The following is a 19206-nucleotide window of genomic DNA, read 5'->3' on the forward strand; positions in this document are numbered from 1 at the left end:
TACGAACATTAGACGTAGAAATTAAACCATTTCCCGGATTTTATCACAGCTTTTTATATTATAACGTTCTCCCGACGTTTCGAAGCCGAAACCGAACAGACCGGCTGCCAGACTTCAAGACACTGTAGATCAGATCATCAACGGCTAAAAATTAAATTTGTAAAATGTAGGCAGATATTGTAACTTTTTGACTTTTCGGATGAGCGACACCTCAGCTCCCCGTGACCATTAAGGCTGCAAAGTCTTCGTAACGGGAGAAAAATATAATATAAAAAAAAACGCCATAAAATCCGTATTTTTTTTAACAAATCATTTTATCACATGCCAATCCAAAAATAAGACACAATACGTAAGTTAAGATATTAAAATATTGTTTATTGTACGCTGCGTTCCATTATTATAAAGTCCAGTGGCGAAGGGTGAAAGAAGAAGAGTTTTCAAAGGTAACCCGACACAATATACAGGTATATGTATAAATGTGTTTTGCAAATCGTTCTAATGATAATTAGATTTTACACAAATTACGAAAGGGAAGCCGGTAGGTATCGGCTTATATGGTCCCTTCGCCATTGATAAGTTCTATGTAACGTAAGTTACTCATACATTATTGTTGAGTCTAAACTTCGACAGTGTATTAGAAATATCTAGAACATTAAACGTTAACCCTTAACAACAAATATAAGGTAACAAGCAGTAAGGAAATAACCAGACACCTTCACTCGCAAACATCGTATATCACGTGATATTTAGTTCTTATTACAGGTAGACGAAATTAAACATAATTTTGTTATAGTATTATAAAATACCACGTGAATGTATGAATCTATGTTTATATAACTTATTCTTATGTTTGTTAATCCGTAATTTATGTATCATAGCTTTTCTATTTTTCTGGGATAAAAAGTGTATATCCTTTCCAAGTTTCAATCTATGGTCATAGTAAATTTCAACGAAATCCATTTGGTAGTGTTAGAGTTAGTCGCGCTCAGACAGACAGGTTACTTTTTGAAAAAAATCACCATTCGCCACTGTAGTATAATAAAATCAGCCCCGAATTACTACTGAGAGAGGTTAAACCTTACTCCACCATGCTGTCCTAGTGCGAATTGGTAGACTACACACTCTCAAAATTCCTATAGAGAACTTCTTAGGTATGCAGGTTTCCTCGCAATGTTTTCCTTCACCGTTAAAGCAAGCGATAATTCACAAAGAATACACACATGAATTTAGAAAAGTCAGTGGTGTGTGCCCTTGTACTTTGAACCTGCAGACATTCGTCTCGGCAGTCCGTTCCACGGACTCCCAACTAGGCTTAAACTTCTTAATACCAATACCTAAAAAGTGATAAATTCACAAAATACCTTATTAAAATCATGTGCCTTGCATTAATTTACTGAATTACCAGGATAACATAAGGCTTTGACAAATATCATCTCTGTTTATTTTTGCATAAGAATTCAACATTTTTACAAACTAAAAATATAAGCCTTATAGCTAAACTAAATAAAAACGCATATACAATGAACATAAACAGGAAAACAATATAGGCACACGCAACAGCGGCACATCACAAATATTTGAGATCAAAAACAAATGTTTGAACGCTTTTGATGTCCTAAACAAATAATATGGGGCACTGTTTGATCAAACATTGGTCAGGATTGGGGGATTGATGATTTGATGACACGTCGATAATTATTTACATATTTGTTATGATACAAATTTATTATTTATTTACATTTCAATTAATACTGAATGGACTGTCAAAGGTTTACGGAATATTTTATTAGTTTCTCTTTATACTTCAACATTTTATTTCGATACGTCATAACCCACTTTCAAATCAAGATTCTTTTATTCACGTAATTGAAAAGTGCCTCCGTGGCATAATTGTGTTGCATGCGCGGAACAACAGCGCTTTAAAGTCCTGGGTTCGAGTCCCAGGTCGGGCAAAGTGATATTTGGGTTTTTCCGCTCAGTATCAACCCGGTGTCTGGAATTTGAGCCCGATGTGGCGATAGGCCACCTATCACATCATGGGACGGAACAAACTTGGCGAAAAGTAGGCGCCTGCACACCTCATCGGGAATAAATGCGCGATATGTTTGTGTTTTTGTGAAGACTCCAAGAGAGCAAGAGATTTTAAGGTATATTAAAAATATCCATACCGACAAATAGAGACTAAGAATTGAAGAATTTAATATTGTTATACTCGAAAAATACATTATTTTTTTCTTTAGCATTCAAGTTATACGATGCGACATTAGGTATTATTACTCACATTATGATGGTAGATCTCAACCTGAATTCTTCTGCTCACTTTCTCTGGATCCTCTAGAAATCCTTCTTGATGTTTGAGATTTATAAGCAATGTATATAAACTATGACGTCATATCAGACTTTGATTCCAAATTTAAATTGCGAGGTCTTAGAACATAAACACCTCTTGCCAGCACTGTCACATGTAAGGTCAAAAGTACTCACTTCACAACTTTAAACTTATTGCTGAAGTACTAACATTTGCCGCAAACAAATAAAAAGTCAAGCTATAACCACCCTTACTCTAACTGATTTAAGAACTAATCTTACTTTTAAATCTACAATTGGAATTGTTTGTCTAATTCTGAAACCAAAGTTTATTTGTCGTCGAATCGAAATAATGTTATTCGATTATACCCTTTATCGTGATGTGGGAAGGTCGAAATTTTATTTGCGAGAGAAGAAGAATTAAATTTGCTAATAGAATTAACTATGGGCGTTCAGTTGGATCCGTTGTGAAACCCAATTTGCATGTAAATTCGTCGAAGTCGCTTCAGATTAACTTTAGGTTAGGAGTTATTGAACGCGGTGCGATTTTCAAAGAACAGTTATATGTAGATTTAGACGGCTTGGTCTTTTCTTACTTTTTTATATACCACTTCTCTAAGTGGATAGGCAGAGGCGCAACCTTAGTGAGATTTTTCCATCTCTTTTTTATTACTTCTTGATTAACATAGAATTCATCTATTAAACAATTTTTTTATATTTAGTAAATAAGAGTCAAATTAATTTATTTTTTAAATCTCTGTTCAGTTCAGGCCATGGACATTCCTTACGTAATCATTTTAAAATTTTATCCAATAGACCACGTCTCAATACTACAGTTTCTAGCTGTACCTTACCCTATTTATATATTTTATTTTATTCAAGAAAAACAGAAAACAGTTACACATTAAAATAGTAAAGAGTAAAATTACACATGTACTGCATGAATAAACATGTAACCAACAACACTGTTCATAGTTTAACAAAAAACTTTATAAAGAAGCAACAAAAGCCTATTCTGCCGTGCTAAGCTCAAAAGTAGAGGCCTCCCTCTCAGTAGTAGAGGAGGCCCGTGCTCAGCAGTGGGCAAGTATATAATACAGGGCTGATATTATTATATTATTAAGCTCAAAAGCGGTATCTAAAAAAAATTAAAATCGTGATTTTTATGTCGTCAGATAGCTTAAAGAAATACCCATCCAATGCACTGATCTAAATAACGGTATCTTGTTTAGAACTTGTTAAAAAATCATAAAAGAGTTTCTCTATCTCAGTTTTACAAACAAAACTATATTTACAAAATTTCAATTATATCGAAATAAGGTTTCCCTGACATATCGCTTTTGCGCTTAGCACAGCATTATTATAGGTCACAAGTATGAGAAAATCTCAAGCCTTTGTTATCCTGTGACGAAAAGTATGACACATTATTTCCTACACTGTTAATAATTCGTGATGGTATATACAGTTTCTTTTCTCTTTACGTGATGTTAGATCCGCAATCCATTCTATAATGCACCTAATGCGGTATTTTCATCAATTTATTTTGCGGGATTAGCGGTCAGTTCAATGCGGGTGGAATATATCATATTATGTCGATTTAGTTAATACATTGGGAATATTTCCTTTTTTTTTACAATAACACGGCAAAATATCCCCACTGCACCTGATGGTAAGTGGAGTGGTCCAATAGATCGTCGACAGACAAGAGTTGGTTACCCCTCGACAGTCGACACAATAATGCCGGTCTGTTAGAACCGGATATACACAGAGCTAATCCTGGAATGCGACGCATTCACGTAGGCCACTATGGCGGGTTTTAACACCCTGTGTATTCTATCCGGGCTGATATAAAATATAGGATATATTGATCTGAATGAACGCTACAATTGTCATTGATATAGTATTCAAGGTCCCCACTTACTAGATTCACGAGGTCAAAACATATGGGATTACTCCGCAACGTAATTAGATACTCCTATGAATATCTTTATGAGATATTATGACATCATCACCAACATCAACAATCAACATCCACATCCAAAACCACAAAAATAAACCATATTAGCGACAGAACAAAGACTATATCAATCAACATCCTTAAACGCCCACAGTTTGAACAAATGGGTTCCACTAGAAATTTCCTAATACATTACCCACTTGGTTTAGAAATTCCAGCTCAGTTGGAAATTAGGACGTTGCAGTGCATAGAATATTAGGCTAACATTAATTATCCAGTCACCGCACAAATTAAAGTACGTATTCTGTTTGCATAAATAGCATGCAAGTTAGTAATTGCATTTTTCTGTGCATATTGCTTTAGGATTTTGCTTGATACATTTAATGGGCACTATAGGGTATTTGACTATGTTTTATTCTGTGCATTTTTAATATGTAACAGCAATTAGTACATAAAATAAATCCTTCTGTAAAAACAGCATAAAAATTCGGTTTGAATGGGGCAGTAATTCAAATTTCAAATATTGCTACGTGCAGGAGTGGCGTGGAGTGGGGATATCGCTCCATCTCTTTCTTTTGCACGCATCGTATTGCCCGCTGACGTCACATGCAAGTTTTTCGTCATTTCTGTTTTTTGACACTCATCCTTACTACCTAATTTGAATGGATTATAACTTGTCGATTTTTCACCAGATTTGAATACCTTCTGTTTTAGAATTTATACGACGTACATATTTTATAAAAGTTATAAATTAAAATAAGTCAAAATACCCTATTCTGTTACAATGAGAATTAGGTTCGAAATTATTTGGTAGAAAGTGAAGCATAAATCTCGGTATATATTTTAATGTGACTGCCTCGGTGGCGTAGTTGTATTGCACGTCCGGTACAATAGCGCTCTGAGGTCCTGGGTTCGAATCCCGTGTCGGGCAAAGTGATATTTGGGTTTTTCTGCTCAGTATCAGCCCGGAGTCTGGAATTTGTGCCCGATATGGCGATAGGCTCGCCCCCTATCACATCATGGGACGGAACATACTTGACGAAAAGTGGGTGCCCTAGTTGCGCCTCTGCATACCCCTTCGGGGATAAAATGCGTGATGTTATGTTATTTATGTATGTATTTTAATGTTTGGTATAGATACATATAGACCAGTCCGTAATTAACATATTATATAGGCTAATTTTTCATATACCAAAATAAATACTGGTAGGTCGTAGGAATAGCGACCACCAATTTTTTTTTAAGTTTAAATTTAAATGTCCAAATTTTTTATTCACTGTTAACCATTTTGCATTTTGTAATCCAAATTACAATTAGTCCAAAATTGTTTTTTATTTTTGTAATAATTATAGAGATATTGCTAAAGTCGTTGGTAATCCTTAATAAATAGAATATACTATTTCCACCAATCAGGAACAGCAAACTTCATTATTCTCTGAAGTTGTTTGAGATAGAAATCACCTACTTACTCTTTTATCAGCCAACGCTACAAAAAGTATTTCAATACAAGATACCAACCATCTAATAAAACTTAAATGTATTTTGCCTATTTTCAGAAAGAGCACGTATATTCAGAATAATTCTAGCGTCGCATCTCCAATATTCAATAAATACAGTTCATTTGTTGCAAATATATCAAATAAAATATCATATGGCGTGAACTTCTTTTCGTATGTATAATGTGATAGGAGTTTTTATCGTAAATTGAGTCTCTTGTAGAGAAAATGTATTTGTCATTTTCTCAGTCTGTTTCTTAGAATTTAAAATGAATAGCTGCTACTAATGGACCGTTTACGGGACGATGGATGTGTTAATAAGCAGAGTGCCTTTGGAAAGATATTTGATTCGTTTACATCTATTTTTATTTTGTCCTCTGGATACTCGATACTGGTTAATTTTTCATGTGAATATCGGGGATGTTTTATGAAAAAGTTTTTATTTCAATATTGCAAAGAATAATGACAATGTTAATATAATAGAGGTTATATTTCAAGCAAAAATCAGTTTGTTAAAAAATTAAAAAACGCTTTCCACGTGTATCTAATAGAAGCGAAATAATAAAAATGATTGTTAGAAAGCTACAGTTTTCTTTTTGTTAGTTTTTTAGCCATTTTATTCAATATTCGACATCTAAAAATTTAATGTTTTTAATCATCAAATATAAATATTGGTCCTTCAAGCCGGACTTATGTATGTCTCCAAATGCTAACAAAATTATTACGAAGCAAGCAATCTAATACCGGTAAAATCGGAACCTGGAACTTTTCATAGAACCGGGAATTTTATTTAATAACTTTTATATAACCACTCGATTTTCTGAACATCTCGCGAACTGGTGCAATCTAATATACAGTTTGATAAATAAAATTACTAATGGTGAAGTCATGGTCAAGATTTCCAAGTACTCGTTAACCCAAATATATCTGTGTTGCAAAAACTTTTCAAATTATCGTGACAAGGAGATTTATTTACTGACAATAGCTTTAAGTATTGGAGAGAGGGTACCCGATACATTTTACTCTGGAAATGATACGTACGCATGACACCATAATGGTTGTTCCATTGCGATACTGATATTAAGAGTTATAAACAAACAAGCTAATATATGTCGATCATCGCGGGATTTTTCTTTAGTTCGTTGACTATATTTGGAACTTTTTGTTTTTAATTTCCGATGGAAAAGAGGTGTGTCATAAGTTTAAGGTGTGTATTTGTATATCTAGCATAAAATTCCGTCTCCGAGATAAACAAAAAACCTTCCATCATTCTACCTGATCCGGGTTTTGAAACCGTCATCTCACATACAAGTAGATTAATTGAATGTGCAATTCCAAAAAGGGCACATCTCATAAATTTAATATCTAGATCTATATCGACAAATGTATATACAAATAATGTCGAATAACAACAAAACCTCTATAATTTTTTATTGCTAATTGAACCTAAATTCTAACCCTAAAATATTATTTTTTTTACACTACTTTAGGTAATTTCCATTTGCTAAACTTTTTACATCATCGGACATGTGCCCTTTTCGAAATTGCACATTCAATTAATCTACTTGTATGTGAGATGACGGTTTCAAAACCCGGATCGGGTAGAATGATGGAAGGTTTTTTGTTTATCTCGGAGACGGAATTTTATACTCAATATGATGTGAGGCTCGACCCTATCACATCAGAGGACGGACATAGGTGTGTAAAAGTGTGTGTATGTGTGTTTATCACCAAAACGCGAACCCGGAATCCAATTCAAATTCGAAATCTGTAAATACATTGTTCATTTTAATTTGATGGGATGATATAGCCGGATTGTGCAGATCTCTTCTGTGATTTGGATCTAGAATGCGTATCACGTAGCAGCATTGTTAGGGAATTTACACCGCTCGCGGCGATTTTATTTGTTCCGAGTATGACTTCTGTGAACATTGTTTTGGAATGACGTGAATATTTATGCTTGAGTATTTTTGGTAACTAAAGTAGGTTAAGTAGGTGTACTGGTGGTAGGTCTCTCATATGTGAAGGTTCGTCTGGGTAGGTACTACCGCAATGTCTATTTCTGCCGCCAAGCAGCAGTATGTAGTAACTGTTGTGTTTCGGTTTGAAGAACATTGTAGCCAGTGTAACTACTGGACATAATGAGACTTAACATCTCATGACTTAGGATGGCGAGCGCGGTTGAATACCAAACAATACTTTGTAATTCAAGGTGTTGGGTGGTATTTTTATTATTTATGGGCGGTCGTATCGCTGACCATCAGGCAAACAGCAAACTCGTCTAGTCATTCAAAGAAATAAAAAAGTAGTATGTTTGTAGAAATTAAAAGTAATAAAATTATGTCTATAAGTTTTGAAGATGATTGAAGGTATAAACAAACTATTGATTTATAGATGTAGGGTAACCAATCCTTATCTATAAATATTAGCAGATGATAATTATCGGTGCTGTACTGTACTATTCAGTTGTGTAGTCGTATAACGGTTAGACTGCAACGCCAAAGTCTCGGGTTCAATCTCCAGGTCTGGCAAAGTGATAATGGGTTTTCTTCTCAGTATCATCCCGGAGTTTAGAATATGGCTAAAGGCTCGCCCCCTATCTCATCATGGGATGGAATAAGCATGGCTAAAATTGGGTACACCAATTGCGGCTCTGCCTACCTTTTCGGTGATAAAAGGCATGTGTGCGTGTGTATGTGTGTTGTGTGCATTAAATATAATTTGACACACATACACACACGCGGTACGGCATAATACTCTGCAAAGTTCGTTAACATGTAACGATAGATGTTTCTATCTGAGAATTCTTGGTAATTAAACGAATGTCTTGTAGTTTTCAAAATGTAATTACTTACAGATTTATTTTAATAAATTTTCCTCTTTACTTCACTCTTACAGATATTAACTCGTATGCTTGCCTCTCAAAGTTCGCAAGAAAATGCACTGTGAGCATCGTGATTGAGTATTTCAGTAAAAATGGAGCATTTAATTTTTCGTATTCCAAAATTAAACGTGAAAAAGTCAGTTACAAAAACAAATATACCGCCTGCCAGCGATAAAGAAAAAACAAAATAGTTGTCTCGATCTCATTAATTCAAAAATTTGCACGATATCACTATAAATAACACCAATTATAAACATTTATTTTTTTTATAAGTAATTAAACTCAATATTCTAAACATGTTTTGAAAATAAACTATAATGGATATAATTAAAGATCAAAATCCGTATTTAGAACGTCAAATTTTATCTCTTGTTTAACTTTAATGGGTATAAATTATAACTTTTGTATGCGGGATTAAAATGTTTTTTTTTAATAAATATAGCATTAATTTATGCCTTATGTCTTTGAAAATTGGGAATAGGGATAACTAATGTACAGCACAACATAGGTAAACTTATTTATACTAATGTATAGAGCTGAACAGTTTATTTGTTAGAACGCGTTAATTTCATGAACTACTAAACCGATTTTGATTTTTTTTCACTAATAGAAAACTACATTACTCCTGAGTACTCCTGGGCGGCGATAGCCCAGTTGGTTGTGGAACAGGCTGCCGAGACGAATGTCCGCAGGTTCAAATGCCAAGGGCACAAACCTCTGACTTTTCTAATGTTATGTGTGTATTCTTTGTGAATTATCACTTGATTTAACGGTGAAGGAAAACATCGTGAGGAAACCTGCATACCTGAGAAATTCTCTATAAGAATTTTGAGGGGGTGTGAAGTCTATCGATCCGCACTAGGCCAGCATGGTGGACTATGGCCTAATCCCTCTCAATAATAGAGGAGGCCCGTGCCCAACAATGGGACGGTACCTATATAATGCATGATATTATTATGCTTATATTACTCATGAGTACTATAGATTTTTTTTAAATAATATTTTAAATAATATGAAGGATCTTTAAATACAGCAACAACAACAACAGGTCGGGCCGTCAACAGCTACTAAATCTAAAAGGTAAAATAATTGTAAAATGTAGGTATATATTGTAACTGACTTTACGGACGACCAACAACTCAGTCCTCCCCGTGACCATGAAGGCTGCAAAGTCTTCGAAACGTCAGGAGTTAATTATAATATAAATAAAATAAAAAAATATTTCAATGTCTAACATTCTCGTAAACATAAGAAATCATTACGATATAGGCTATATTTTATCCCGGAAAAACTATTTCACGCGGGCGGAGCCGCGAGCTACAGCTACTAATATATGACTGATCATTTACCATCAGTCAAATCCTACGCACAAAGACCCGACATACTACGGGCTAAGTGCGAAAAAAGGAGCTCCTCAATATAGAACATACTATCAGTCAATACTTGGTCAGCCAATCCACAATAAAACAGCGTGGTGGACTAACCCAAATCCTTCAAAAGTAAAAGTCAGTGTAGAAGTGGGCCTCCATATAAGTAGAACTGCTATTATTTAATTACCACTTACTTCACCACACGAATGTAAATAAATTAAATTATTTGCCATTCAAGATTCAAAAATGTAATCCGCTTATTCCAATCTTATTGATAATTAATGCTTAATATATTAAAACGGTTAATTTATGTGAAAAGCGCTGTTCCTGATTTTTTTAATCCAGCATGTTAAGCTTTGATGTTAATTAATTAGTTATCGATGATTTTATTTCGGATTTAATTTGAAATCTGATTAACATTTTTTTCAGTTGACCGTTCAATATTTTTGAGCACGAATAGAACTGAGCAAATATTACTGCTAAAAATTTTGTGCTTTTAGAAGTTAGAAAATTTAGGTGTAAAAAGTTGGATGATGCTACCTGCTTTTGAAAATGCATGTTTATACTTATGTAAAAAGATATAGATACTACCTCGTACTTCCTTAGAATTACGTTGGTACTTTTGAATAATTCAAAAGAGAAACTTTAGACTACATGTAATTAATCTTCCCCAATAGTTATCCCGCTTAGTACTTAGGAAGCGAACAATTCCAAACAATAAGGAAATATATTCTAAAACAAACTACCGACACTGTACCCCAATACTGTATACCCACAATCGAAAAACGAAAACACACAAAACAAGCAACTTTGCCAAAAGTTTTCCTTACGACCGATTACGTCCTGTCAATACGATTGAAAGAGATACATCCTTTTCTAACATATAACTCCATCTCGGTCTAACATATGACTCGAGTCCCGGCTTTCATTTACCTAAATCGAGTTAAGGTCCGAGGAAACAAGGCAAGAAAGAGCGTCGCATTGTCGTCATCTGTCAACCGTCGGCCACTTGTGTAAGACCAACTTTTTAAATACACTCATACCACCTCAAAAATCCAACCTTATATATACAGTGTAAAATTTATTTTCCATCTCCATATATCTAGCTGGAAAACCACGATACATGTGCTGTTGAAAATGTAGTGTTGACCGAAGAAAAGTAGAAAGGGTTATGTTTGCAGACAGTAATGATAAGTTTGTGAATAGAAGCCCGAAGCCACGTCCTGAAGTAGCCAGATAAAAACGAAAGACAAACGCGCGCGTTCTTGGCAAAGGTTTGAGTGACGCCATGGGTGGAATTGTTGAGATTTTATTGCGTTTAAGAAAAGGTCGTGTGGATCGAGCTATAGATAAATACAAAATACTTATTTATTTATATACTACACTAGTTGACCCGACAGACGTTGTCCCGTCTTAACTATGAATTTGCAGTGCGCATCCTGTCAATCGCTGACAGTTATTTCAAATAATTGACAGTTATATAAAATGAATATTTTCGTTAAGTTTTCTTAAATTTTCTAATTTTCCGCACATTTTTTTATTTCATAAGAACCTTCTCCTGACAACAATCAACACGACAAAAAAAATATTTACGCAATTGATCCATCCGTTCACGCGTGATGCGATGACCAAGGGAAATAGAGATTCATTTTTATGTATATAGATTTCAATATTTGTAAAAGAAACCTACACATGTACACTAAATTTAATAGTAAACGTAATAGTCATAAAGTTAAAATTCTACCTAACAGTACAGCCCTATTAAATAAAGAAGTTTTCTGCATTGATCCAAGAATATTATATATTAAATTACCAATTGTAAATATCGAACGCAAGTATTGAAAAGTAAATTAAAAAACGTTTTAAGATTACCATATCAGAGAATATATAGAAGAATAATTTAGTATAATACATTGTTCTTTCTGTTATGCATTACTGCCTAATTCGTATTATGATGTTAGTTTTAGCCATTTTGAGATTTAATTTTATATGTATCATTCAATTTCATATTATATTGTAACTATTACACGTCATTCAACTTATGCCATGACACTATGTTATAAAATACGCCACCTAATAATGTACCCATATGTGCAAAGTAAATAAATTGATTGTCCAAATTAACAGTATTGCGAAATGTTTCACTTACTACCTTATTAACTAACACTCTACCTAGTATCGTCTGGATAACGCCTCATCCATTTTCCTGCTTAGATTATAATTCGCCCCTATACATCTTCCTCAGTGAAACCATTGGCTCATATATTTTATTATCCAGCCCTACTTTTAAGGCCTTGCGCGAGATCTCGTTTTTGCTAATCAACTATTAATTAAGAATCAGTTGAATTTATTGATACGTCTTTTTAGTGCTAGAGTTCTTCTGAATAGGTATCTACCGATGCGTTGTTTATACTATAATTGTGGTCTGATTGAATATTTAAATTATATGACTATTATCTAAAATATTATTAAAATATGAATTTTAATATTAGAGTTAATATAATACAAGTGGTAGTTTGTGGTAGCTCTCTCGTATGTGAGAGTCCGCCTGGGTAGGTACCACCGCGATGTCTACCTTTGTCGCCAAGTAGCAGTGTGTAGTCACTATTGTGTTTCGGTTTGATGGACATTGTAGTCAGTGTAACTAATAGCCATAATAAGACTTAAAATCTCATGTCTCAGGATGGCGAGCGCAGTAGTATACCAAACAATATTTTGTAATTCAAGATTGGATGGTGTTTTACTGTCAATGGGCTATCGTATCGCTTACCATCAGGTGAACGGCAAGCTCGTCTCGACATTAAAAGCAATAAAAAAACGTCTATACACACTATTCCTATAGCGTTATGTTGGTTGGCCTACGTATAGATTAGAAAGACTAATATTTTTTATAGAATTATTTTGCAATTCCAATGTAATTTGCATACCTTCAAATCTATTCAAAGTTACAGTAAAATGAATTTTCGACTTTAAAGGCATTTCAAGTCATATTCAGTGATGTATAAGCTACTATAACTTGTCACGTCCTCGCGTGATTCACTTGGGATCCAGGTTTAACTTTGACGTCACTTCTGACATGGGTCTAAGCCCTGGCTGTGTACTTATTTATATATTTTTTCTAACTTTTGTCACAATTGAGTTATACAGAAGGCTCAATTTAAACTTTTATATTTTTTGAATGAATATTTAAGTTGTTATTTTTTATTAAGAATCGGGGAAAATAAGTTGGGCATGGCAAATCATCACAACCTTTGGATGACCAAATGTCATCTAAGAATAAAAGTCAAGGACAAGGTCATGACTTTTATTCTTACAAGAGTATGCTCCTCCAATATGGATTAAAAATATGCATATTGAGGAAATCTGCATACTTTTTTCACAATGGAATTACGAAATAAGGAATCCCGCTTACTTTATGACGAGCGAGATGACTGACCAATTACAGCAGCAATATCACACAAACTTTGAATTACAAAGAACTCCAAAAAATAACCTAAGTTTTTCATAAACATAAGAAGGTTTGATTAGTCTCATTTCTGTTGACTCAAAGTGGAAAACGATAAGTCTTATGCATTTAGTAAAAAGCCTATGTCCAATATAACGCACTCTTAATAAAATAATGACCCATTTCAAAATTGTCAATTTGTGGGAATCGTCAAACAACCAATTTCTATTTGCGATCTTTCAGGTTTTCTCTTTTTTTTTTCCATGCTATAGGTTTCATTTTTTACTTATCTTTAATAAGATCAATTTTATAACAATTTCAAAAAAAAGTTAGCAAACAAAAAATTGTTTTCCGACTACTGCCAATTAACAATTTTGAAATAAGTCGTTATTTTATTAAAAGTGCGATAAATCTATGGACCAGATTTTTATAAACAATTTTTTACAAGTTAAGTCTTCTGTAACATTTTTTTTGTGTCGTATCTCAAGTGGACAGCACTAAGTCAATTTACACATGTCATCAAAGCTCACTTAACAGTCCTAAAATGTCAAATTTGCGGGGAACAAGGTTCAAATCCCCAACGCCCTACAGAAAACCTTCCACAATTATTAATATGATGCAAAAAAGTTTTAGTATTGATTTGGGTTTTGTGGTTTTAAAGTTTATAATTATGTTGAAATTAAACTAATTTTCGGACTATATCGCGGTATTAGTGTTTTATTTTCTCCCGACGTTTCGAAGACTTCGCAGCCTTCATGGTCACGGGGGGACTGAGGTGTTGTTCATCCGTAAAGTCAAAGTTACAATATCTACCTACATTTCACAATTATACAACTTTTTTTAAATTTTAGCTGTTGGTGGTCCGATCTACTCAGAATGAGCTCACAGTGTCTTGAAGTTTAGCAGCCGGTCTTTTGGGTTCTGATTTAATTAAATTTAGAACTGGATCCCAGGCTTGTGCAAGCTTCCAACCATCTTCCCTATTGAAATTAGGACGTTTTTTAATTTCAATAGCCTCGCGAATCATCCAAGGCAGGAATCGGTGTTCTTTGGCAAGGATTTGTGGCTTTTCTAGTCGCAGATGATTGGCACATCCCTCAGAGTGTTCAGCGACTGCATTATAATTATGTTTGATTTATGGAAGTGAAAAGAGACTTTATGTAATATTTTTTTTGGCACGAATCCATGTATATAGTTACCGTCGTGACATTTATATCTGACTAGCTGATCCGACAGACGTTGTCCCGTCTTAACTATGAATTTGCAGCGCGCATTCTGTCAATCGCTGAAATTCACTTTTTTTAAATTTTCTAACGTTCAACTTCCTTATTTTTTTCTTTATAAGATCTTTTCGTTATAAGATCCTTTTCCTGACAATAATAAACACAACAAAAAAAAAATTGTGAAATCGGTCCAGCCGTTCACGCGTGATGGCGTGACCAAGGGAAAAAGGGCATTCATTTTTATATATATAGATGACAAAGTTGCATGCGAACTGTCAGTTTAAAAGTATTTTAGCTAGAAGTCTTGCTGGTGGTGGGATATATTTCATATCCGCCCGGATAACGACCACCGTACACAAGGTGTTAAGACCCGCCATAGTGGCTCACGTAAGTGTGTCGAGTTCTGGGATCAGCCTCAGTATATGCGATTCCAACAGGCCGGCATATTTGTGTCGACTACTGAGGGATAATCATCTCTCGTCAGTCAACATTCTATCCAACTTCACTCACCATCAGGTGCAGTGGTTTCACTTAGCCGTGGTCATAACAAATATAACAGTCTAACGTTGTTACCAGGCTGACGATCCAAATATCTTCGGGTGACGTTGCGATTGACTGACTGATTGACTGCCTCGGTGGCGTAGTTGTATTTCATGCCCGGTACAATAGCGCTCTGAGGTCCTAGGTTCGAATCCCGGGTCGGGCAAAGTGATATTTGGTTTTTTCTGCTCAGTATCAGCCCGGAGTCTGGAATTCGTGCCCGTTATGGCGATAGGCTCGCCCCCTATCACATCATGGGACGGAACATATTTGGCGAAAAGTGGGTGCCCTAGTTGCGCCTCTGCATACCCCTTCGGGGATAAATGCGTGATGTTATGTATGTATGTACGTTGCCATTGCTGGTGTCCATAATGGCAGCCCATTATAATGCTTGGGCGACCAGTCTACGCGTTTCGAAGCTATTAGCATAAAAAATATATCCTTAAATATTTTGAAATTTGAAATATTAAAATGCAAGACTTGGAGCGTTTTAAGAACTGGTGATATCTATCGAGAGTAGATTTATCCCGGCGCTTAATAGAGCTCCGTCTTTCCTATCTCGCCGATCGACATAACAAATAGCAGACATTCGTCTAGTCATGTCGCCTAGAATATCTCCCTTTTTACAATATTTACAAATTGTAGAATACTTTCATTCTACGCGAAATGATGAAGATGAGATGCTATAGCTTTAAGAATGTGTAAGACTTGAAACTATTATGTTAGTATATTATTCTAGTAGTGGGTGACTACTGGGCTATACGCTGAGGTTTTGAATTCATCTCTGGTCCGGTAAAAAAATGTTAACATTTTTCGATTTACGGATACCCGTGTTTGAACGATGCGAGTGTCTTTAAACCCTGGAACGAACACGTGAATTACGAAAACATATAGTATTCCACTAATAAAGAGACCTCGAACACTTATTTTTATTTTTTCTTCAAAATTTTCATACAAATATTTTGCTCAAAAAACTTTTTCACAATATACAACACAAACAAAATGGAAAACCCAAAACGCTTTAAAAGAAAATGTAGAATTAAAAAATACACATTTTAATGGAGTCGTAATAAAAAATCCTGTAGGAATCAAAGGCCCAGAGATGGAGTCCTGCATAATTTCCCTGTATTCTTTGTAAATTCACTGAGACATTTGCAATTCTGATACAGACAGGTCGACGGTCGGCCCACAAATTGGGGACATCTGGACGTAACTGAGCGCATGAAATTTCATTCGTTAATAATCTTTCCTTCTTGAGCTTGTGTAGTCATTATGGCTGTTATTTATAACTTTGTGGTGTCTTTAAAGGTTAATTTTGTTTATCAAAATTATTATTGGCTCATTGTACTAGTACCCAACCTTTCTATATGATAAATTTTGTTATAGGTTACAGACATATTAGTTCTCCAAGAGTCATGGAGATTCGAGTACGGTGTTGTAAAATGCGTACCACATTTTGGTTTACAAGAGTGTAGAGACGAAAAAAGGCCAGAATAATCTCCGTAATGGATCGTCTCATTGGATTAATGACGTTGTACTTTAAGTATTTACCGTGAGGTTCTGAATTCTATCAGTTTCGACCGAACGTACTAACTGAAACTGAAAATTGAAAAAATCTACCGAAAAATTTGCTGCAGATTGTTATTTTTTTAGTCTTTGTAACAACCTTAGTAGTAGCTATTTTTAACTCAATGTTTTTAAATTTAGCCACTATTTATAATCACTTAGAATCGAAGTTACTGGTGGTAGAATATTTTGTATCCGCCCGGATAGCGACCACCGCACACAAACTGTATGATCCACCACAGTGGTCACGTGTATCGCGTTCCAAAACTAGCCTATATATCCGATTTTACAAGCCAGCATAATTATGTCAAGTGACGAAGAGTAATCAATAATCATCTCTCATCAACACTATCTGAATCCACTTCACATACCATCAGATGCCGGGTCACTGCCTTCCCGTACAAAAAACAGAGAGCATTAAACAAACAAAAAACTTCCTTACAAACGCCGAACCTGAATGTCGAACAATTCGCAACATCGAATATCGATTTGAACACTCGAGCCGACTTAAAGGCACTCATTCTAGTTAGCTAATCAAACGCTTTTATTCCGACAGGGGTCCTAATAAGGCAGGTGATTGGAGTCTTTCCGACATCTAAGGCCCATTGTTTGTTCTTTGTATTGGAGACGAGAAAATTAGCACTTATTTACCTTTATTTCCTTTGAATAAAATTTTACATGTCTATATGAAACAGACAGCTAAAGCTCTTATCCTCTATGCCACACGTTATTTTGACAGTTCATAAAAAGAACCAAATTCAACGAGTCGTATTTAAACGCCATTTTTAATAAACTAACCTGACCGCATTTTCGATCTATCTTAAAAATAGACCCATCAAAACCTTTTTTATCCATGACTATTTTTTGGATTGGTTGATTCTCGGAATTGGATTGAAAATTGAGATTGGGATCGTTTATTAAAATATTTGTAAAACAATAGAAATTGACAGACAGAATACCATTCCACGTTAATTTCACGAAGATAACGTAACACGGCCATGTTACGAGTTTACATTATCATAAAGAATAAGGCCCATGCTGTCGAAATCATCTCGAAACCAAATGCACCCAAAACAAAACTCAATTAGAAAACAGTTTGAATTCAATTTTAAACGTTTGTGTTCATAAAATTATGGTACTGAGTGGAGCGGCGAGTTTGGAACAAACTTCTTGGCCACCGGCGAAATATTTTGAAAGTTTTCAGTTATTGAAGGGGAGCTGCTTGATTTGTTTGGTGTGGCTACTGGCTTTTATAACTAAATATAATGTAAGATCAGGGGCTGTATACCTTCTACCTATCCGTCTCTTAGCAACTACGTGTGTTTTAATCCACGGACAGCTTTGATAGGCGCAGAGGTGGCTTTACCTATTGTGCAGGGTGTGCGCTGCACACGGCCACAGTGTGTTAGGGGGCGCCACACACGACACCTTCAAAGAGATATGCGTCGCTCGCGACACTGGCGCTCTCAAACAACCTGCGCCCGTGCTGGGGCCGGCGAGCGGCTTCTTTACTTTACACAATAACTTTTGATTTAATATTATCAAATTAATTAAAGATTATATTGTCTCCTAGGGGGCGCCAAGAATTTTTTGCACACGGGCGGCACATGAGCTCTATCGCCTCTGGATAGCCGTATAGGTAAAACAGTCAAAGATAAGTCAAAGGATACCTTACTTTTAAATCTTTAAATACTTTGCAGATTATAGAACTGGTTTTGCGACTTCACCTGTATGAATGTACCTTGAAATAAAGCATGACGGACTGTCAACAACTAATAAATTTAAAAGTTAGAATCATTATAAAATGTAAGTAGATATTGTAACTGACTTTGCGGACGGTACCAACTCCTCAGTCCGCTCCGTAACAATGAAGGCTGCAAAGTCTTCGAAACATCGCAAGAAAATTATAATATAAACGCGATAAAATAAAAAAAAATGATTTATTTCAACGTTTAATATACGCGTAAACACAAGAAATCATTATGAATGTACACTTTTGTATCTCTGTACCTCAGATTAATTGCTAAAACATGCATATGGTATTATGGCCACCGTTAATAAAAACCTTTGAAGGAATAAATTACCATTGTATACATTTTCAGATTAAAAAGTACAAAAATGATTATATAATATGTAGTTTCATTAGATAGCGAACTAATAATACTATTGAAACAAAAGCTATTGTTAAAAGGCGCAGAGCTGAGCATTCAGTTAATAAAACGATGTTCTCAATAATGTATATCGAGTAAGTTAAAAATATTCTCTAGGTTTTTTGCTTATTCGATATTCCCTTCCATTTTCATAATGTAGAATCATTGAGACTACAAACCTACGCAATAAGTTCGTTCATACCCAACGACTGCTAAAATAAATATAGTTAATTTATTTTAATACTAATCATTGCTCACGATTACTTAC

The sequence above is a fragment of the Manduca sexta genome, chromosome 11 (genome assembly GCF_014839805.1).
Source record: "Manduca sexta isolate Smith_Timp_Sample1 chromosome 11, JHU_Msex_v1.0, whole genome shotgun sequence".
Lineage (NCBI taxonomy): Eukaryota > Metazoa > Arthropoda > Insecta > Lepidoptera > Sphingidae > Manduca > Manduca sexta.